The sequence below is a fragment of the Pinus tabuliformis genome, chromosome 4_1 (genome assembly GCF_031772625.1).
Source record: "Pinus tabuliformis cultivar Carrire ecotype Pingquan chromosome 4_1, CPIR1, whole genome shotgun sequence".
NCBI classification, from domain to species: Eukaryota; Viridiplantae; Streptophyta; class Pinopsida; order Pinales; family Pinaceae; genus Pinus; species Pinus tabuliformis.
The window spans coordinates 627896231-627910624 of NC_142303.1; the positions used below are offsets into that span (position 1 = coordinate 627896231).

At 38.4% G+C, this 14394-nt stretch overlaps 1 pseudogene; it reads left to right on the forward strand.

Annotated features, from left to right (window-relative positions):
• Positions 1 to 5482: 5482 nt before the first annotated feature.
• LOC149177598 (uncharacterized) overlaps positions 5483 to 14394 on the forward strand; it is a 34697-nt pseudogene continuing 25785 nt past the window's right edge.

Below are 14394 nucleotides of genomic sequence, written 5' to 3' on the forward strand. Positions count from 1 at the left end.
AATTCTATGAAAACAAATAACTCAAAAACAAGCACCACATAGACTTGTTTCTAAATGATAAATCAAAGAAACAATTTTGTCTGGCACAAGAGACAAACTTTCACTCAACCTTAATTATGAGAGTTCCTACATCGATCGCAAAATTAGCCTTAAGCCGAAATATTCAATAAAACATTAAATCTAAGAAATAACTGCTCATTGCAAACAAGTTATTTTAACTGTAAGAAATAAGGAAATCAATGAGACATATGATCATCGGGGTCTTAGCACAGAACCCCTTCACAACATAGGTTGCAATATTTTACCATGAATAGTAGAGTGTTCATGCAATCAATAGAGAATTTCAATGTGTATCATGTTATCACATTTATTTAAGTTCAAAATTTTTTAATGCTGACAATTACAGTGTTAGTGAAATATTTGTAATAAATAGGAAACAATGTTGATAATGAGACTATTAACGCTTTTGTGACTTTATTAAATTTAAAAATGCACTAACAACAGGAGTGTTAGCGTTATTGTGTGTTTGAAAATAAAAAAAAGGAAAATGCGCTGACGATGGGAGTAGCAGCACATTTTTGTAAAAATGGTTAGTTAAAACTCTGGTTTTTCCTATACATAACAGTAATTTCAAGCATTATTTTCAAATAAATGAGAACTAATTTTTCAAAAATGAGAGAGGTTTTTGTCTGCAATGGAACCATTTAAAAAAACCTCTCTCATTTTTCTAGTAACTATCACGGTTTTGGATTTTCTAAGGGATCATTGGACCCTATTTTTCAGGATTTCGTGAGGAAAAAATTCATGGATAGTTGTTGACTTGGATTCCACCTCATCAAATTTGACTTGTTGATCCTTATCTCTAACCATGACTCCAGCAACAACATGATATTTAGATGTAGATAGGCTTGGAAAGTTTCATATGCAAGTATCTAAGAGAAATGTACTGTTATTTTTTTATTATTGTAATTAATTTTAGAGACAACATGTTTAGTTATTATTGTCTATATAAGCGAAGACTGTAGAATAAGAAATGGTTAGTGTTTATTTAAGATATAGAATCCTTGTGTATTTTGGAGAAAATCATTAATGAAAAGAGTCTTCATGAGAATTTACAAAAATTCTTGTATTGTATTTCCTTGTCTGTCTTTTTCTTTGTTTTATATTTCCTCATATCTGAAATACTGAGTGTGTGAAATTCGGATTCATATTTTATGGTCATGTTTCTTTATTTCTCAGGCATTGATAATTGTTGTTCACTTAACCCTTACACTAATTTCCTTCATATTCCTCTAAATCACTTAAGTGTCAAAGGAATTAATGTTACCTTGCTTTTATGTTTTTCTCATTGAAACTGTGTTTGTATAAAACCTGATTGGGTTAGATTCAATGCCCAATGGTAGTATTTTCACACAGCCCAACCAATTTCAATCATTCTTCAATAAATATGGCCATAGGAATCGATTGCAAACCTTCTACTACAGTGACCTCGAGTATTTGAGTTTAGGGTGAGATCCCTCTCAAGATTGAAGGGCCAGCTTTCAACCTCAAAGAGGTTCGAGGTTACTTTAGAGGTTTTCCTGCAGCCAGGGTTTCCTCTAAGAGATAAAATTTTGGCGCCATTGTCGAGGAGCGAAAGGCATATTTTTCCCCAAACAATTTGATTGTTTAGATCAGATCTCTAAGGGAAAACAGATATTTGGATATCAATTTTGGCCACAAGGTGTTTGCTCCGGCGACTCCGTTTTCAAGAATCTAGAGTTAGAAGCTTCCATGGTGACTCCATTGTCATAAGGGTTGAAAGATCAAATAATTCAATGGTTATTTAACTAGGCCAATGAAGAACTTAGATTATGTTGTTATTGTTTTAAGGTATGCAAGTTTATATTTTACAGTTATTCCTAGTTTTCATAATCATCTACCCAAAGATGAATATTTTTTGAGAAATGGACCAAAATTTAGTGGTGATGATTTGAGCCTGACTTTGAAACATATCGCAAATTTTCGTGACTTTACTGATCTTCTTAAATTCAAGTGTGAAGATGTATACATGAGATTATTTTATGATTCATTCCAAGGGAAGTGAAAAAATTGGATTGAATGTTTGTCTGTGAAGTCCATAACATCCATAACAAGATTTTGGGTTATCTTCTTGGAAACATGGATGGAGAAAAAAGAATATTGTAGTAGATCATGTTTCCATTCAAGGTTTTAGAGAATGGAATGATGGGTATACTGATGGTGAAGTGGATAAAAAATATTTTGCATTTTTGTCCTCTTATTTAAAGTCATGCAAATGTAGCTTAGAAGAAAAGATTCATTTCTTAGAAGAGTATTCCAAGGAAATTTAGATAGAGCTTGTAATCTTAGAGGATCAGCAAATTTTTCCATATCAAGATCATTCTTTTGGAATTTCTTCTCAACAGCAATGAAAATACATATTACTTCCCTCTATTATTGAGAGGGGGGAATTTTCTGTTTTGGATTATGAATTTGAAATAGAAAACATGCATGAAAATTTCAACCATGATAATCAAATTACAGAATACATTGAAGATCAAGCAAGATATGGAATATATGACTTTGATGATCCTGTAGCCATTTATATTGAAGATTTTTTTAGTTCAAATTTTCAACCATGGTTTCACTGTGAAGATCAAGTTTATTCTAAGCTATCATTATATTGTCAAGTTTTTATTTTAATCAACTATAATCAAGGAGCCTGGTTTTCAAATCAAATGTTAAATTTGTTGTATTGGAAGTTTCATATAACTTGAAGAAAGATAAAGTCAGTTGGTTAGAATAGGAACAGTGTACATAAATAAGCTCACAAGATAGAGCATCCTTTCATTTTGGCATTTCAGTTTTTAGTTTTCAGCAATTGGTGTTCAGGTTGAAACCAGAGTTCGAGTGTGGATTCGATTGTAATAAACAATTTTTAGCTTTCACATTGTAGTATAGTTTTTAGTTGGTTTGGTTCAGTTTCAGTTGATGATTGGACTAAGTTAGAGAGAAGTTCACAGAGTAGGATATAGGTTTCAGGTAAGAAGCTGGAAATAGCCCAATGGATCAGGCCTCTGGTCTATGGGGTTCTTGTTGCCATCCATGATCGACAACATCCCTGTGAAGCCATTTGTTATCACATTTATTTAAGTTTGAATTTTTTAATGTTGACAATTATAGTGTCAGCGAAATATTTGTAATAAACAATGTTGATAATGGGACTATCAACGCTTTTGTGAGTTCAGTAAATTTAAAAATGTGCTAACAATGGGAGTGTGATCGTTATCATGTGTTTAAAAATAAAATAAAAAGGTAAAATGCACTCACAACGGGAGTAGCAGCGCATTTCTGTAAAAATGGTCAGTTAAAACTCCGTTTTTTCCTGTACAGTACATTAATTTTGGGCACGCTTCAAAAACAAATTAGAATGGATTTTTCAAAACCAAAATAGGTCTTATTCTATGACGGACCCATTTAAAAAAATCTCTCTCAGTTTTTCAAAAACTATGATGGTTTTGGATTTTCGAATGGATCATTGGACCCTGTTTTTCAGGATTTCATGAGGAAAAAGCTCATGAACAGTTGTTGACTTGGATGCCACCTCATCAAATTCAACGTGTTGATCCTTATCTCCATCCATGAATCCAGCAATAGCATGATCTTTAGATGCAGATAGGCTGGGAAAGTTTCATATGCATGTATCTAAGATATATGTACCGATATTTTTCGATTACTATAATTAATTTTAGAGACAAACATGTTTAGTTATTATTGCCTATATAAGTGAAGACTGTAGAAGAAGAAAGTGTTGGTGTTTATTTGAGATATAGTATCCTTGTGTATTTTGGAGTAGGTCATTAATGAAAACAATGTTCATGAGCATTTACAGAAATTCTTGTGTTGTATTTCCCTGTCTGTCGTTTGTTTTGTTTTATATTTCCTCATGTCTAAAAAATTATTTGTATGAGATTGGGATTCATATTTTATGCTCATGTTTATTTATTTCTCAGGAATTAATAATTTTTATTAACTTAACCCTTACACTAATTTGATTTATCTTCCTCTAAATCACTTAAGTGGTAAAGGAATTACTGCTACCCTGATTTTGTGTTTTTCCCATCGAAATTGTGTTTGTATAAAACCTGATTGGGTTAGACTCCATGCCCAATGGTAATATTTTCACACAACCCAACCAATTTCAATCATTCTTGAATAAATCTAGCCATATGACTCGATTGCAAACCTTCTACTACGGTGACCTTGAGTAGTTAAGTTTAGGGAGAGATCCCTCTCCAAGTTGAAGGACCAGCTTTATACCTCAAAGAGGTTCGAGGTTACCTTAGAGGTTTTCCCACAGCCAAGGTTTCCTCTAAGAGATAACATATCCTATCCCTTAAGTGAGCAATCTCATTCTATGAATAAGCACATTGTACATAAACAATTAAACAAATAGCAAACAAAGCAACAAATAAACCATGTAATTCAAAGAAAATGTGTACTATAATCTTATTGCAAAATTAAAATAGATAACTATTGTTGAATTTCAAAATAAATGGACTATGTTCTAAATTGCGTTGCAATCAATGGAACAAATAAACACGGGCCAAGTTGGTGGGCCCCCCCAACCAGTGTCATGTTGACTATAAGACTATATTATCATGCACAGTCCACACCATAATCGATTCTTAGAAGCACTAGCATATCGTTGTATTAAAAAAAATCTCAACGTCATTTTACTGTAGCACAACCCCATCAATCAGCTTGATCATAATTACACATGCAACAAACTAAAATTTTAATGCTCTATTACCACCAATTGATCAACCTTTCAAATAGTTGTGTGGTAGAATTATATAGAGTTTTGCATTACAAAATACATTGAACAGATGGACTCCATGAATCCCATGTTTCATGCGAAAAAAATAAACATCATGACAAATTGAGAATGGGTAATCTGGTGGATTCCCCAACAAATTTATATTGAAAGTAGATTTTATGGAGACCACAATCCACTGGAGAGGTATGACAATAGTAGAGATTGATGCGGAAACTAATTTTCCCTATTGAATGCACCAAATTTGGAACTTGTTGATCAAAACTTTGACTAATGAATAGTGCATACCTCAATAGACCTTGAACTAGTCTAATGAACATGATAGCATGTCGATGGGTCTAGGAATAAAATCGATGTTGTGGTTTTTCCTCTAGAAGTGTGTAAGCATGTGAACCATGGAAGCAGGTTACCGAATCCCTGTGTGGGGTTACATACCCTGTCTTGGAAAAAATTTCATTGGTGGACAATAGGTTATTAAGTCCTTTAATTCATTAAAAATGACAGGAAAACCAACAATTAACAATAATTTACCTTGTAAACTTGTAAGTGAAATTTTCCATAGAGAATATGAGAATAGGATAGGAGTAGAGTGAAAAGGGGGTGGAGGGGGTTACAAGATCAAAAAGGGATAATGTGGTAGTAAAAATGGCATCAATTTGGAGCTCTGAAAATGGCCATGCTCTCTTTTGAGTTTATTGTGCTCAAAAGGAGAGGATGTTGGTTCTAAAACAAGAAGAGGAAGCTCAACTCCAAGAATATGAACATGTAGATATCTATTTGCAAGAAGATTTTAAAAGCATTTAGAATAAGATTCACCTTGCTATTATTATTTGGATAGTCTTAAAGATCATATTTTTTTAGGCTTTGGTTTATACTAAATTGGCTAAAAGATTAAATAAAGTAAAAGGGTACCTCAATCCACATGAGAAATTGCAGTTAAAGGAAAGACTTAAAATTCTAAGTTTCATAAGGACAATATCATGTGCAATCTAGGCTATGGTGATGATTAATTTATAAACAAGAACTCAGCTCAACATTGTAGGGATACATTTCTCCATCGATCAAGGAGGAGGGTTTGAAATTCTAGAATCATTTGATCAAATCCATTGATGTTTTTCAGTAGAAATTAATTGGTTCTATGGATTTATTTCCTTAGTATGGTGTGACTATTTTGATTGTACAGATGGAAAAAAATAGTTGAAAGAATTATGTAAAGAAAACATAAAATAGAACCTTTAACTATTAGTGAATTATACACTATTTCAGTTGTTACCTCCAACTTTTCTATTTTTCAATTTCTATGTTCAATTCTTAGTCCCTTTGAAAATGAGAAGGTGAAACTAGAGCAAATGGTGGTAGAGACTCATGATGTTTTATTAAGTAATGACTTTGCTCTCATACTAGAAAAATCACTAAATCTATTTTTGTTAGCATAATGGATGAGTTTAATAGAATGTTTAAGGGAAGCATCCCTTTTGCTAAGATTTTTCCTCCAAATCTCCCATGCAAGTACTATACCTCTTGATCATCTTAGCAATAATAAGTTCATCAACATAAGTGAGAAACTTCCACAAGTGGAATCATTTTATGCTCTAGTTTATGCAAAATATGGAGGATATCTCAAGTCCATATTCAAGGAAAGTGTTGATGGTGTTGGACCCGCCAACATTCAGGGGATCACCCTAGTATGAATTCCCAAATAGACCTCACACCGTTTTGTGTGGGAGTCCCATCTAGTATGATGGCTTGGTTGCCATTGTCTTAAGGATTTGCCTCAACTCTTGCTTGTCAGCACATAAGAGTGATTCGCTTTGTCTTCAAGAAGTGAGATTCATGTGCCTGGTGAGTGTAAGTGTACTTGTGTCAATGTTTCTTTCACTGTGAGTGGGGAAGGATGAAGGTGAGTTCCAGGTTGAAAGGGATCAGTCCCAACTCGGCTAGGAACACACAACACAAAGGACATACACAGCTTCCGGCGGAGCAGTCCACTCGGATGCAACAATCACAACATACAAGGTAAGATAACATGTACAACACTCACGGATCAGTTCGAGATGAGTGCAATAGTTGTTACAACAAGGTTCATGTGAAAGGTCTGTCTGATGTCTGGCAAAGCAGTCGACACGGACGGGACAACATTAACAGCATATACAACACATTTCCATTAATAGATTATGCATTACAACAAATGAATCAGTTCAGATGTAGAACACATGGTTAAAGCAACATGCATTACAAGTGTTAAAGATCAGTCTTACAACAAATACAATACATGTGTGAAAATGTGCTGGCCTATTGACATGCTTCTGAATTAAGTGAAAGTTCCAAGACACATCATTACACCATACATCACTAACCTCATTAGCAGGGCATTGGAACCACTACTTACTCCTCAAATAAAAGATTACATACTCTCTTGGCTATGTTGTAGGAGCTGAGGTGAAAAGTCCTTTCATGTACAAATGAGGGGGGTATTTATAGCCAAGGGTGAAACTGACCCTTGTGGCTGTTCGACTACCCTCATGACCGTTTGACTTCCATGACTTTCTGACTTACATGACTCTATGTTCAACAAGTGGGTCTCTTGGACTTCCACGTTACATCACATTGATTGACAACAAACCCATAGTGGAGATGTGGGCAACATGACTCATGACTTGACTCGAAATGACTTCACAAGATAATGCTAGTACATTCATCTTGTCGTTGGAGTGCATGTCAAGCTACAGTGTTGCTAAATGATGGATGTCTTCATGGTGTATCATAGCTTCACCTCCGCATGGCGAAGTGCGCGGAGTCTTCGATAGTCCTTGGTTCGCTTGATGAAGCTCTAGTATGTTGTTCCTTGCTTTCATGCTAGAATTCTTCACAGGCTCACTTGTTCGCGAAGGTGCATGTTCGTTACGTTCATCTGCTTCGCATGCTTCATCCATTCATCCGTTGGTGAACCTGTCCATCTGGATGTGCTCCCTTCATTCATCCCATTCGTCGTCTTGACATGTTTGTGGGTGTACTTGTACCTACAATCACTCATGATGAGACGACATCAAATCCAAAACCTCCTAGTCTACCATGACACATGATCATTCAGATTCGGGTGACTGGGAGAGGCAGCAAGGCTGTGATGCGGGATGATGGCTCTGGGAAACTGTTGATGAAAACTACACAAGAGTCGTTGAGGGATGGAGACAGACGATCTGAGTCGACAGTGACTTTATGCAAGGTCTGGCTCGGCTGGGAGGAAAAATTGCGTAAATTTTAGGAGGGATAGTTCGGGCTGCAGGAGGGCAGGGCAGGCATGCTCTGTGCATTTGCCATAACAAACCGTCAGTAGGGGATGGACAGCCAAATTTGCGCAATTTTCCAGAGGAACGGGCAAGGCTACATGAGGGGTCAGCATGCAAGGATTGTGCAATTTTTCTAGGGAACTGCCTGGGAGATGGGCAGCCAGAACTGCACAATTCCCAGAGGGAACTTCCAGTTGGCTACTGGGGTCACTGGCAGCCAGACTTGCACAATTCCCAAAGGGAACTTCCAGTTGGCTGCTGGGGTCACTGGTAGCCAGATCTGCACAATTCCCATAGGGAACTATCAGTTGGCTATTAGGGTCACTGGTATCCATACTTGCGAAATTCCCAGAGGGAACTACCGGTTGGCTGCTGGGGTCACTGGCAGTAGAAACTATGCAATTCCTGGGGGAATAGGTAGTATTCTGCTGGGAGCTACTAGCTAGGAAAATGGAATTAAGGCCAAGAGGTCGGCCTGCTGATCATCTCTACGCAATTTCTGAGATGAGCTGACTGATGGGCAGTGGGAGGCCTGCTCATGAACACTGCGCAATTTCTGAGATGAACAGTCGGTCAACTGTCCGGGTGGCTAGCATGAGTTCTAATTGAATTTCATGTGGCCAGCACAGCTTGAAAGAACTAGCTTGGTGCTTCTGCGCTGTTCTTGTTGACAGTAGATCAAGTCGAAAGCAAGGTGATGGTCTGGCTTCCAGTCAGGATTCTGGTCATCAAAACTCTAGAAAAAATGACTAAGTGTGTGAATAGTCGAAACATGCATAGGTGATCATACGGACACACACTCACATGACTTGATGACAAAATGACCAAACCATCCAGACACACATGGTCAACATGACTGACCAACGGTGCAAGCAACAAGCGCGACACTCATGATTGATCATTTATGATCGATACGACGCTTACGTGATAGTCAATATGACTCCATGTGTGAGTGCGACAGATGCCTTCATGGCGAACACAACAAACACATATGAAGAAAAGACTTTAAGCATAACCAGAACACGGTCGAAAGCATGACTTAGACATCAACATGCAGAGACTTGAGTGCAATAAAAAAGCAAGGCGAATGTAAATACTCACACAAGCTCATAGAGTGAACCCGAGTGTGTGCAGTCATCAAGTGAAACTCTCCAAGGGAGGCTCTGAAATTGGTGCAGGCCAAAATTTTGGAGGGTGGTTGTAGCTGCTACAACACTTGGTGACACACTAGTAGAACTCCAACTTCTCTATTTTGGTTCATTGCTAGCACATGGCCTTGGTCTTTCAGGAAGTATTGAATCATTGTGTAGGTTACTTCAGTTTCCCCACTTACCCCATGGACATACATGGTTCACCCTTTTCCAACTCAATCAAACACAATCAAAAGTTCAGCTTAGATCTCAGTGTTTCGAATCTGAGAAGGGTAGTTTAGTTCGTGAGTTGAAGATTTTCAGAGTATAAGTTTTCATATCTGGTGTTGCTCCACTGCCAGCAGGCCTGGATAGTACCCCGGTGAAGTCATGCAGGAACACACACATTGCTCCACTGCTAGTGAGCCTGGTCAGTACCCCGGTGGAGTTTCATGCTTCACCTCTCTTTGCAGGAAGCCTTTATCTTCTTTCGCATTTGCATTTTTTTAAGAGAATTGTGCATAGGAACTTATTTATTTTTGGTGCGGAAGAGGGATCTCGACTTATTAAGAGCAGAAGAGGTTGTTCCTTTAGAGAAGCATGTAAGACCTCTAACATAGGTTTTCTCATTTAGATTTTCCCCTTCTCCATTTCTACTAATTGGATTAGCTTCAACACATAGAGCAGAAGGCTTAGTATAGGCATGGGGCTTCCCAGTGTGGACATAAGTGCACAATTGGACCAAAGATTCCCTTATAGACGGTTCGTATTTTCAATCAGGACTTCATCGGTCGAAGGTTGTAACCAAGCACAGAGAAAATGGACACAAGACTAGCCAAGTGCTGCAGTGTCACAAGTCTCTTCAAATTTCAGCCACATACTCTATTCAAAAGCCAAAACGTAGTAGTTGGCAACACTTATTTCTAGAAACAAAAATAGTAATATATCAAACAAACAAAATGCATGTGAACAAAAATAGTAATTAGAATAAAACAAATCAAAAGTAAAGAGAATAAGCAAAACAAACCAAATGACACAACAAGCAACAAGCAAACTATGTATAAGGCACGGGTGCGGCCCGACATACTGAAATAATGTTTGAGGACTTGGCCGTTTGACAGGAAGATTATCAATCCTCCCATCAAGTGATTGCAAATGATAGGTGTGTGAGCCAAGTTTCTCATGGACCAGTGCCGGTCCACCGGGCTCCACTACCGGAACCTGGTGGCATTCCAGAAAACCTTCAAGTGAAGACAACACTACTGTCTTAGGTACTGTGTGCAACATGGGCTCGGATGATGGCACGGGGTAATTATTTTTACTCTGGGAAGGGTTCAAGTTTCTGAAGTCAATGCGTAAGCAGATCTTCCCAGATTTCTTATGTGGAGGATTTAAATAAGAAAACCAAGTGTGATGATGAATTTTGCAAGTAATCCAAACACTTAAAATGTTAATCAATCTATTCGATGAAAGGAGTACAAACAACATGCATGTGTTACCTATTCTTTGTTGTAATGGCTTGTCTTCTCCTTTACTTGGAATCTCATGTTGGATTGTTCGCATGTAGTGGGTACTCAGGTCATCATCTACTCGTGCAGGCCCATCCTGGTATTGTTTGATCAAGCGGTCAACGATTAGTTGCTGCTGCAGTGTGTAACTTGTACCGAGATTAGCCATCTTCGGATCATGGTGGATCCCTAAGTTGCTCTGTTTGTTCATAGTGTTGGTCTTTTGTGTGTTCAGCATGAGTGCTTCAGCATCATTGTTTGTGACTCTGAACTTCAAATAGCTCGAAATCGTGCATAGTTCATTGTTTTGGATGACTGAGATGCACTCGGTCCTTGAGTCATCATGCGTTCTTGATTTATCAAGACTCATGGTCCACAACTTGTCTATACATGGATTATTTGGCATGCTGGTACTGTTGCTACTACCGTTGTTGCTACTACTGCTACTAACAAAAAAAAAATTGTACAAGTTTCATTATCATCAATTAGGCGAGGAAGCAATCCCAACTACTTGTCTGATGAGGTTGGGGTTGGCCATGTAAGATAACACTCCAATGTCTTTTCCAGGAAGCAGTTGCCAAACATGAGTTCTGTGAAGGCCAATGGTTTGTTCTCGCCATCAAGGGGAGTGACATTGTGTTTCATATACCTCTCGGATAACACCTGGATTTGGTTGCATTTTCCCTTGTACGGAAGCCACAGGTGAGACCAGTCTATAGCAAAGTATCCATCTAGCTTGCTAGACCAGTCTCTATTGAGCAACAGACCATATGCTTTCGGTATGTCCACAACAATTATGTTGATGCAATGGACTCGACTGTCATGGGATAGTCGGATGATCACGTCTTGTAGTTCACCAATGGTTGGTACCGATGTTCTATCAAGTTGGATGATTCTCGTGGATGTTTCGCTCCATCATGCATTGATCTTCTTAGCAATGGAGAGCAGCATGACATTGGCTGTCACGCCAGAATCAACCAAACAATTGTGGACATTGTAGTTGAAAACTTCGAATGAAAGCAGGAATGGGGGGTAAACTAATTTTTCTTCTTCCATCCGAAGTGTATTGAGCACAGTGGATAGTGATATGGGAGGTGTGCATGCTCCCTTGCTGGTAGAGATCGCATTGTATGTTTCCATTTATCCCAATGCACGTAGTAGGATATCTCATTGGCTTTGGACTTTGGCTAACTCGAAAAAAACTGATGTTCGCTTGAGTTTTCTTCATGTCATCGACTATATTGTAATCCAGAGGTGGTAGACTCACTGAGGTGTCTGGTGTGGAACGAATGCTCGTGTTGGCTGGTAGATTGTTCTGCAACTTGATACTCACGAATGTGTTCTTATCTGCCATTGTCTTCCTGGACTTGCTTTGTGTTTGTTTCCTTGAGGAACCTGGTGGATCAGCCTTCTTTATTAGCCGTCTCACTTTCTCTTGCATCTCGCCAAGTGTCAGGGGAGCCCCTTTACTCCTAAGATTGTAGCAATCATTTTACTTTTGGGGCTGCTTCTCGGTGTTTGTCTTTGAGACTACTTGCGAGCACTGATATGCATTCACCACATGCCTAGAACTTTTGCTTCATCCGGTGCAACCTCTTCATTATCATCAATGTCTTCTGGTTGCTCATGTATGTATCGATCCGCATCAAGTGTATGGGTACAGACAGATCTAACAACTAGCTTCCAATCTGAAAAAGAGTTCTCGAGATGAAATTCTTCATGGAAGGAACAGTACTTGGGATCAGCACATTGATTGAGTTGGAACATAGGCTTCTGCGCAAATTTGGAACCGAACCGGATGTTTCTTGATGAGTCAGTTGATGAACTGCTTGCCTATCTCTGTTTGGGCAGATTACTATTCGCGAATGTGTTCGTCTTCCATTGCTTGAGTTCGGACATTTCGATGGTCAAGTTCTTGACCAGGCAAGTGAGGGTTTCAATATCAATTTCTTCCTTGTCTTTGCCCTTGCTCGTCATTGCTTGGGGCTTTCTACTCGCATCCTTGGAGTCTTTCGTTGATTCATCATCCTTGATGACTCCAATGGTGCGCAAGTCTTTCTCAACAACAATAGCCTCTTCACAGCTTTCTAACAGTGTTGGCTTCGCAGCTCGCTTGATGAACTGCACAATGGTGGTTGGCAGTGCAGATGTGTAATAGTCGACAGTGATGGAGTCATGAGGTTTGGTGTCTGCTGCAAACTTGTTCAAGATACGCGTAAACCTCTGATTGAAATCTTTCACTTTCTCTTTTCCCTCCATCTTGAGGCTTCCCAATTCTTTGAGTAGCATGGCTGGAGTCTTTTCATCAGCAAAATTTTCAAGGAACATATGTTTGAAAGAACCTGTTAGAGTCGGTCTAGTAGCCCTCCATCAGCGATCAAAGCTCTTTGCATTTGCATAAGTAGGTGTCTCATCAATGTCATCTTATTGCATTCCATTAGGCATGCCATAACCCTGATGGAGGAGCTGGTGTCTTTATTCCCCTCTTGGCACTGCTGGATCAAGTTGTTTTAGTCATTAAACTTTTTCAAGGTTATTTGTCTTGTCTTGAGGTCAAAATTTCTAGGTCTAGGGTTTAGGTCAAATTTATCTTCAAGGTCATGTCTCTGAAGGTCAATAAGTGCCCAGCAAGCTAGAGGGATGATTTTCAAAATGTTCCTTCGAAAAAATTTCATCTTGTACAGTTAATTTTCACCTTGGATTTAAAAACCCTGTTTTTAAAGCCAAGGTCATTTCTCAAAATTTGCCAAGGTCATTTCTCAAAATTTTGTAAAAATTGTATAAATTCAAAGGGCTTCAAAGGACAGCATGTAACCCTAGCTCCCTTGCCAAGATCCCCAGATGCTATCCCTGCAAAAATTATCAAGGAAAAACATCAAATTAATCAATTTCAGGACAAAAGGAAACCAAAAAGACAACAGCATTCAAAGTTTAAAAAGTGTCATGGATAAACATTAGAAAGTGGGTTGTGACATGAAATTTATTCAAAGCCAGGCTATAAAGGCTCTATTTCCCTCCATCAAGCTCCATTGTGCATCCAAGTGATAGAGAAATCAGTTGCAAGAGCGTTTGAGTGAATTCGGTGAGTTTGGGAGGCGCGCGACCTATCGAGACTGGCGCGCGACCCGTTGAAGGCGCGCGACCCGTCAGGGCACCTCCAGCAGTGTAAAAATTACATAGGCGCGACCCGTTGAGGGCGCGCGACTCGTTGGGCAGTGCGCACGACCCATCAGGGTTTCCTCCACAGAAAATTACCAGCAAGCTGCCAAGCGACCACAAATTGTTCAAGCTTGTCCGGTAGGCCTTCAATCATATAAATTATGGTTTGCTAAAGCTTGATAAGATCATGATAATATTTTAAGAGCCTTCATTTGCAAGTAAAGACTCCATGTGCTTTTGCTTGAAAATATCAAAGTTGCTAGGGTTTGTTTTGTTGTTTTAAGGTATTCCTTTTCATTCCTATTGTTCCTACATTTTCCCACCTCCCATTTCTTACTCCCTTATCACTGTTATTTAATTTCCCTACCAAAAATATTAAGAAATCAAAAATCAAATCCTAAACCCTACCTCTCATAACATCCTTGCAAATGAAATTGTATGATGATGTATATGCAATAATTCTTCCCCTAAAC